The sequence below is a fragment of the Babylonia areolata genome, chromosome 26 (assembly GCF_041734735.1).
Source record: "Babylonia areolata isolate BAREFJ2019XMU chromosome 26, ASM4173473v1, whole genome shotgun sequence".
Taxonomy (NCBI): Eukaryota; Metazoa; Mollusca; class Gastropoda; order Neogastropoda; family Buccinidae; genus Babylonia; species Babylonia areolata.
Window position 1 is genome coordinate 39,104,921 of NC_134901.1, and position 8,332 is coordinate 39,113,252.

Sequence of the window (8,332 nt, forward strand, 5' to 3'; positions counted from 1 at the left end):
CATGGTAATAAAGACATATTCTATTCTAATTACCACAGCTGCTCTATTTTTCCAGCCCAGAACAAAGGGACGTAAACCAAGTTTTCGGCTCTCCCTCGCAAAAAAAAAGGGGGGGGGGGGGGGGGGGGGCAGTGGGGTGGTGTGTCTTTGTACAGAGGATCATTGTTGAACAAAACATATCTTACTGAGCAAGTCTTCGCGGTCATCAAATCCCAGCCCAGACAGCCGATACACCAGCTTCCCCCTCTTGCTGTTTCAATGGTCATTACCAGTCGAACACGGATGACTGTCATACAGGTGTCTTCCCAAACTACCACCCCACTAGCGGTTTCGTTTGCAACGATATCGAGACAGCACCACCACCACAGGGGTTTGCTTGTTGATGGCTGTTGACTTTCCATGGTACTCCTCCACATGCCTATTGAGTTTTCCTTTTTGCCCCCCCCCCCCCCCCCCCCCCCCCCCCCCCCCGTGGGCAGTAGAGCTTAACCGTGTTTAATCGTCCTTTCTTTTATTTAGCAATTAACTGCCACGACGGACTCCTGTTTCTACACATATTCGCTTAGCGTGCGTGGGAAAGACAGAGAGAGCGGTGAGTACCGTTTGTGTTGCGATCTCTGTAATCTTGTTGCCTGCAAAAACCTGTCCTCTGGAGGAGGATAATGGTTAAGAACAACAGGTGGATTGGGGTCGGGGGGGGGGGGGGGGGGGGGGGGAAGGAAGGGTGTTGAGGACAGGTGAAAGGGACACTGTGAGGGGCCAGGGATTTTCTCTCCCCCCGGTAAAATCGTCATCTTCAATAGGAGAGAGAGAAAAAAAAAGAAAGTTGATAGCTGAACAAGAGTTGTGTTACGGGCATACCGAAGTGAAAAGACTCTGTGCGCTTGTTTGTGCAGACAGGCGCGAGAGAGAGAGAGAGAGTGTGTGTGTGTGTGAGAGAGAGAGAGAGAGAGAGAAAATGTTAGCATGGGACTGACTTTTTTAACAAATAAAAGTTAAAATATAACCAGTTCGCGAACAAGGAATTATCCTACAGTGAAACGTTTTAAGAAATGAACATTTGCACTTCGGTTAAACACATACCTTAACGTCAATACTCCGAACACGCCACTTTTTGATTCTCCTCCCCCCCCCCGCCCCCCCCGCCCCCCCCCAGATGTTAGATTTCAATACTGAAGACAAACCTCTTATTTTGTTTTCTCCTCACGTGTATACCGGACATTAAATGGACCACAAAAAAAAAAGTATCAGGTGTCTGGCCTTGGGAATGGAACTTGTGTTAGTCATAATGTTTTCGACTCTTTGTTGTTTTTTTTCTCCCGTTTTTCTTCTGGATGGCCGAACCTGCCGATAACCCCAGGCTGTTCCCAGCCAGTCACACGGTGAGTAGCACGAATGGCATGCACGTAGTAGTATGTAACACGAGACATTTTCATTACAGGCGTATCATGGAAAAGGTAAAGTAAACTTACACCTATTAGTCTCAAAAGCAGACTCCTCGGACACTGTCAAAACATGGAACATTTTGGCATTGCTGCGGGCCGTTCAGGCGTGTGTCGGTAAAAATACCGGAGAGGCCGCAGCAAGTGCAAAAGCCCATACCACTAAAGATTTGTTGAATCAACAGCTTTTTTTTTTTTTTTTTTTTTTTTTTTTATATGTAGCCCCCGTGGATGTTGAGGGAGAAGTAAAAAAAGTAGTGGCCAGTCCCAGGCTCTGAGCCTGGAGTGAATTAGCTCTAAACAAACTGTACAAGGCGACCCTGATTGGGAGGGAGAGGATTATCCACTGCTAACTTACAGCTTGACCCGAATCAAAGCGGCACCGACCGCCCCGTGTTTTCTCAGCCCCTTCTCAGCGGCACAATGGGGAAAATCAACCCACGATCAGGCTAGAGGAGGCCCGCAACCTCCCCCCCACCACCACCACCAAGATGGCTGCCCGGATAAAACCGAAGGAACCCGGCACGAGGCGGCGCGCGCAGCCGAGCAAAAGGAAAGTTTTCATTGGCTACTTGTCCCAGGGGCGACACCTCGTGGTGATGGTTCCTCGATAAGGGGGAGGTCATTCGTTTAGGGGGTGGGGTGGTAGCCGCGGGGCAGGCAGCCCATGCCGGGGCCGTGACTATGGAGAGGTATTGTGAGCGGAGCGGCCCCAGAAATTAAATTTTTGGCCGGCGTGGGGAGAAGGGGAGAAGAATGGCTTTCGATTCCCGGCCTTAAGTCGCGATCCCGAGCGGGGATTATCCCGGCTGCAAAACAAACTGTCCCTGCGGTGAGGGGGGAGTGGGGGGGTGGGGTGGGGTGGGGGGTGGAGTTGCGTTGTAGGACGTCAACTTCAACCTTGGTTGATGTTGCTGTACCTACTGAACGGCTCGTTGTGGTCAGTGAATACCCCGGGTAGAACTTTGTGTGCCCCCCCCCGCCCCCCCCCCCCGGAACCTCCCGCACCTCCCCGCCACCCTCAGCAACAGCACCTGTTTATTCAGTTCAATCGCACATGCGGCAACAAAAGGGTTGTTCCTGGCAAAATTCTGCAGAAAAATCCACTTCGATAGGAAAAACAAATAAAACTGCACGCAGGAAAAAAATATTTTTTTAAAAATGGGTGGAGCTGTAGTGTAGCGACGCGCTCTCCCTGGGGAGAGCAGCCCGACTTTCACACAGAGAAATCTGTTGTGATAAAATGAAATACGAATACGCACTGTGCACCAGACATCAGTACTGTCAACACGCATTTTGACGGAGTTTAATGACGGCAACAACACCTGTTTATTATTTTCAAGGATTGTCTTTCTCTGCTCTGTAATAAAGATGTAACTCTCGCAACTATTTGTAGCACATTACCGTGGTTTTTGCTGCCGTGTTTGGTTACCTGTTCATGCGAATATCATATTGCGTGTAAAAAAAGAATAATAAAAAAATAGGCACACATGAGCCAAAAATAAAAAATGCAGTCACGTAAAAAAGAAATCAAGAAAGAGAAAGAAAAAAAAACCCTCTTCCGTCAGTACCACTTATATTTCACTGTGGAAAAACTTTCGTCACAAAATGTATGTTGAATGGACTAGCAGCACATTTATTTCGTTGATTTAAATAAAAGGAGTGGTTTTAAGAAAAACAAAATGCAAGTGAACAACCGTTTCGCTATGGCGAGGATTCTCAGAAAAAAGTTGTTTGGTGGTGGTTGTTGTTTGTTTTTTTATAGAGGAGAGCAGAAAGTGGATTTTAAAAAAATGGAAACCTTATAAACTTACCCCCACCCTCACCCTCACCCCCCCCCCCCCCCCCCCCCCCACCCCCGGCCCCAACTTGCGAGCAAAATGTTCCGGGTTCCTGCAAATCTTATCTTCTGATCTGAACTCAGATTTTCAGGGAAGAAATACAGACTGTTGATAATTGTCATTTATAACCGCAGCTGTCCAAGTGATATCGGGTTGTTGATTAGAGGACAGTTGTCTTTCTCACTTTCCCCTGAGGTCCATTGATAATCGTTGATTTGGCGACGCTGTAAACAGGAATGGATGTATCAACGAATGAATGAATGGGGGTGGGGGGGGGGGGGGGGGAGCGTCGTTTGGAAGAACAAAATGGTCTTTTTGTCCATCATAGGGTTCTCTCTCTCTCTCTCTCTCTCTCTCTCTCTCTCTCTCTCTCTCTCTCTCTCTCTCTCTCTCTCTCTCTCTCCAATTTTTTGATTATTGTGTAGTGTTGTTATTTTGTGTGTGTTTCACACACGCGCGCGCGCGCGCGCACGACGCAGGCACGCATTCACACACACGAGCGCTTTCTCTCTCCCTCTCTCTCTCTCTTTCCTCCCCCCTCCCTCCCTCCTTCCATATTACCTCCATCTCCGTCTCTCTCCCCCTGTCTCTCACCTTCAGTCCCTCCCCCCCCCTCCTCCTCTCTTCCCCTCCTCTTTCTCCCCGCCCCATCCCCCTCCACTCTCTTTCTCTCTCCCTGTTTCTCTCTCACTCCCTCCCTCCCTCCCTCCCTCTCCAGTGCTGAGAGGAAAATAAGCATTTTTACTGCGTTTCTTAATTCCCTGGCTGGGTAAAATTTCTTCTCCTCCTCTTCCTCCGCATTCTTTTCCTTCTCCTTCTTTTCCTTCTCTTTCGTTTTGTTTCTTCTTCTTATTGGTGGTGGTGGTGGTTGTCATTATAGTACTATTTTGCATTTGTCATGGAAATGACAGACAACAGCAAAAGTGTGACAATAGTAATCTGATTGCTTCTGTACTGATTCTCTCTCTCTCTCTCTCTCTCTCTCTGAGTGCGTGTGCCTGTGTGTGTGTGTGTGTGAGTGAATGTGGGGGAGGTGGGGTGATTGTATGCGCGCGCGCGCGATTGATGCGGATGAGTGAGTACTGACCACATGAAAGACAGAGAGAGTGAGAAGGGGATAGGAGAAGATGACCCCACATCAACTCTCCATCACTGCATTTCGATGAGGTCCTCCTGACGGGCGCAATAGCCGAGTGGTTAAAGCGTTGGACTGTCAATCTGAGGGTCCCGAGTTCGAATCAGGGTGACTGGTGCCTGGTGGGTAAAGGGTGGAGATTTTTACGATCTCCCAGATCAACATACTTATGTGCAGACCTGCTAGTGCCTGAACCCCCTTCGTGTGTATATGCAAGCGGAGGATCAAATACGCACGTTAAAGATCTTGTAATCCATGTCAGGGTTCGGTGGGTTATGGAAACAAGAACATACCCAGCATGCACACCCCCGAAAACGGAGTATGGCTGCCTACATGGCGGGGTAAAAACGGTCATACACGTAAAAGCCCACTCGTGTGCATACGAGTGAACGCAGATGATGATGATGAGGTCCTCCCCTGTCCGCGCGAGTGAAAACCTCGATGGTTTTATAACTGGAAACCACCGAGGCAACCATGTGTTTTGTTCTGTACTGTGCATGTGTTCTGTGCGGCTTGTGCAGGATTAAAGAGGCTATGCCAGTCTTGAATGAAAGCTAATTTGTGTTTGCACATTTCTTCTGTCTTTGCTGCTGTGTGCACATGTCAGATGATCGGTATAAGGACAGGTCCGGCGCTTCCTTTTTATTGAGGAAGTGTCTGGGTTTGTTCCAATGTACCTTTTATTTACCTGTGTGTGCTTGCTGAATCGGTAGCGTAAGCTTCACTGACTTGAAGCTGTGTACCTTGTGAATAGAGAGAGTTACCACTCTTTACTATTAACTCTCTCCATACGAACGGCGAAAGAGACGGCGTTAACAGCGTTTCATCCCAATTACCATTATCAAAATATTGCAAGCGGAACGCTCTTATACTGAAGAGGTGAATGTTGACAAAGAATACCACAGTTCTGACGACGGAAGCTAAAGGTTGGGTCATTCAGACACCCACTGAACATCCGAGGGGTCTGTGTAGAGGAAAAGAGAGGACTGGCCGTACTGAGTTAACCGATGGTTTTATGGTTTTGTTCTGTTCAAGATGGAAGGTGGCAGAGTGGTTAAGATGCTCCTCTTGCCAATAATACAGAGAGTCCGTGAGGGTCTGGGTTCGAATCCCGCTCTCGCCCTTTCTCCCAAGTTTGACTGGAAAATCAAAACTGAGCGTGTAGTCTTTCGCACGAGACGGTAAACCCGAGGTCCCGTGTGCAGCACGCACCTGGCGCACTGAAAAAGAAACCCATGGCAACGATAATGTCTTGCAAAATTCAGTAGAAGAAACCGACTGATAGATATACAAGGCCCAATTGTGTGTGTGTGTGTGTGTGTGTGTGTGTGTGTGTGTGTTGGGTGATGCTGCTGGTCAAGCATCTACCTAGCAGATGTGGTGTAGCACACATGGATTTGTCCCAACGCGGTGTCGCCTCCTTGAGAAACTGAAACTGAAGCTGAAAACTGATCTATTCTTTTTTTTTTTCAGCTGACAGTAGTTGGCACACCTGGATTGAAACATCTTGATCTGTTTCCTTGTCACAGCGTATATGGATTTGTCCGAGCGCAGTGACGCCTCCTTGAGCTAGTGAAACTGAAAACTGAAACTCCTTGTCACATCTGTGTCCTCCTTTGTGGTTCTTTTATCTCCCCCTTGTCCACATGATGATGATATGATATGGATACTTCTCTAGCGCCTATCCTCGGTCAAAGACCCCAAACTCCAAGCGCTTTACAAATACGGGTTCGTTCGCACAACCGGATGCCTACCTGGGAATTGATGACTGACAGCACTCATCATTTGTTTCCTGTGTCATTCAGATTTCAGGCATGCACACATACACACTTCGACATATAGCATTTTATATGAATGACCGTTTTGTTGATTTACCCAGACATTTGGCAGCCATACCCCGTTTTCGGGTGGGGGGGAGGATGCATGCTGGGTATGTTCTTGCTTCCATAACCCACCGAACGCTGACATGGATTGCAGGATCCTAAATGAGTGTTATTTGATCTTCTGCGTGCGTATACATACACACGAAGGGGGTTCAGGCACTAGCAGGTCTGCACATAAGTATGTTGATCTGGGAGATAGGAAAAAATCTCCACCATTTTACCCACCAGGCGTTGTTTCCGAGATTCGAACCCCGGACCCTCAGATTTGAAAGTAACGCTTTAACCACTCGGTTATAGCGCCCCGTCACTATGTTTATTAATGCCCCACCAACTTGTCTGCAGTGAACAAAACAACAAAAATCCGGTGATCATTATTCTTAAATTGTTGCGCCGTGGCGTCTTCAAACCTGTTTGGCTACGCCGATCCAATACTGACAACTGTGAGAAAGTAATACTGAACAAGAGGCAAAGCCTTCAAGACTCACTTGTGCTTCACGCTTTATCCTGTAAAGGAATCATTAGGAGGAAAAAAAAAAAGAGATTTTAAAAATGTTTGAAAAGTGCTCTGTATTAAATATGATGGATAAGCTTGGGAGAAGAAAAAAAAGAAAAGAAAAGAAACAAAAATGTAATGTTTAAGATGAGAAAGATCAGTTTCAAGCAAATTAAGTCCCCTAGCATTAATTACAGAGTAATTTCCCTTTTTTACTATCTGCACCAAAACGTTTGCAAAATAAATAAAACTTCCATGCTTAGCAAAAGAAGTTCCTGTTTGAACAAAAAATGATAATAATGACTGTTCTTGTTGTTGTCAGAATATCAGATCAAAGTGCCAAGTTTAGAGAATACAAAAAAATATAAATATAACAGTAAACGCAGTTTGCATATAATTAGGCTTCATTTTTTATTTTTTGTGCCCATCCCAGAGGTGCAATGTTGTTTTAAACAAGATGACTGGAAAGAACTGAATTTTTCCTATTTTTATGCCTAATTTGGTGTCAACTGACAAAGTATTTGCAGAGAAAATGTCAATGTTAAAGTTTACCACGGACACACAGACACACACACACACACACACACACACACACACACACACACACACAGACAACCGAACACCGGGTTAAAACATAGACTCACTTTGTTTACACAAGTGAGTCAAAAATGAAAGTCTTGTCAGGTGATTACGTGTTAACTCACTCAGTACGGCCAGTCCTCTCTTCTCCTCTACACAGACCCCTCGGATGACAGTGGGTGTCTGAATGACCCAACCTTTAGCTTCCGTCGTCAGAATTGTGGTATTCTTTGTCCACAATCACCTCTTCAGTATAAGAGCCTTCCGCTTGCAATATTTTGATGATGGTAACTGGGGTGAAACGATGTTATCGTCGTCTCTTTCGCCGTTCGTATGGAGAGAGTTAAGAGAGGTATGTGATGCACCCCAAAATGAGTGGGTTGCCACAATCATAAGATAAACGTCGTCTTCGTTCGTGGGCTGCAACTCCCACGTTCACTCGTGTGTACACGAGTGGGCTTTTACGTGTATGACAGGGTTTGTTTTTTTTTATCCCGACGTGTAGGCAGCCATACTCCTTTTTCTCAAATGCAAAAAGGGCCTTTCAGTCTTAAAAGCAATGGCAACCAAAGGAATTGAACAACGCCACCTCTTCCTGCTATACCAATCACTCGTCCTCAGCGTGATCGACTACGGACTTGGGCTTACAACACCGTCTCAAAGCAACCTCCTAAAATTAGAAAGAGTACAAAATGAAGCTATGAGGCTGATCCTTGGAACAACAAAAGACACGCCCACAGAAACCATGCGATACCTGCTTGACCTTCCTTCAGTACAGGCCAGAAACAAGTTAGAACAGGTCAAGACCTACTTCAAAGCATTAGAAAACCCTCAAAACCCACTGCATGACGCAGTCAAAGAACCAAAAGGCAGCCGTCTAGGACGAGGAAGATCATGGATGGGACAAGCAGAAGACACAATCCAGCTAGTATGCCGACTACAAGACCTGAAAGAAACAA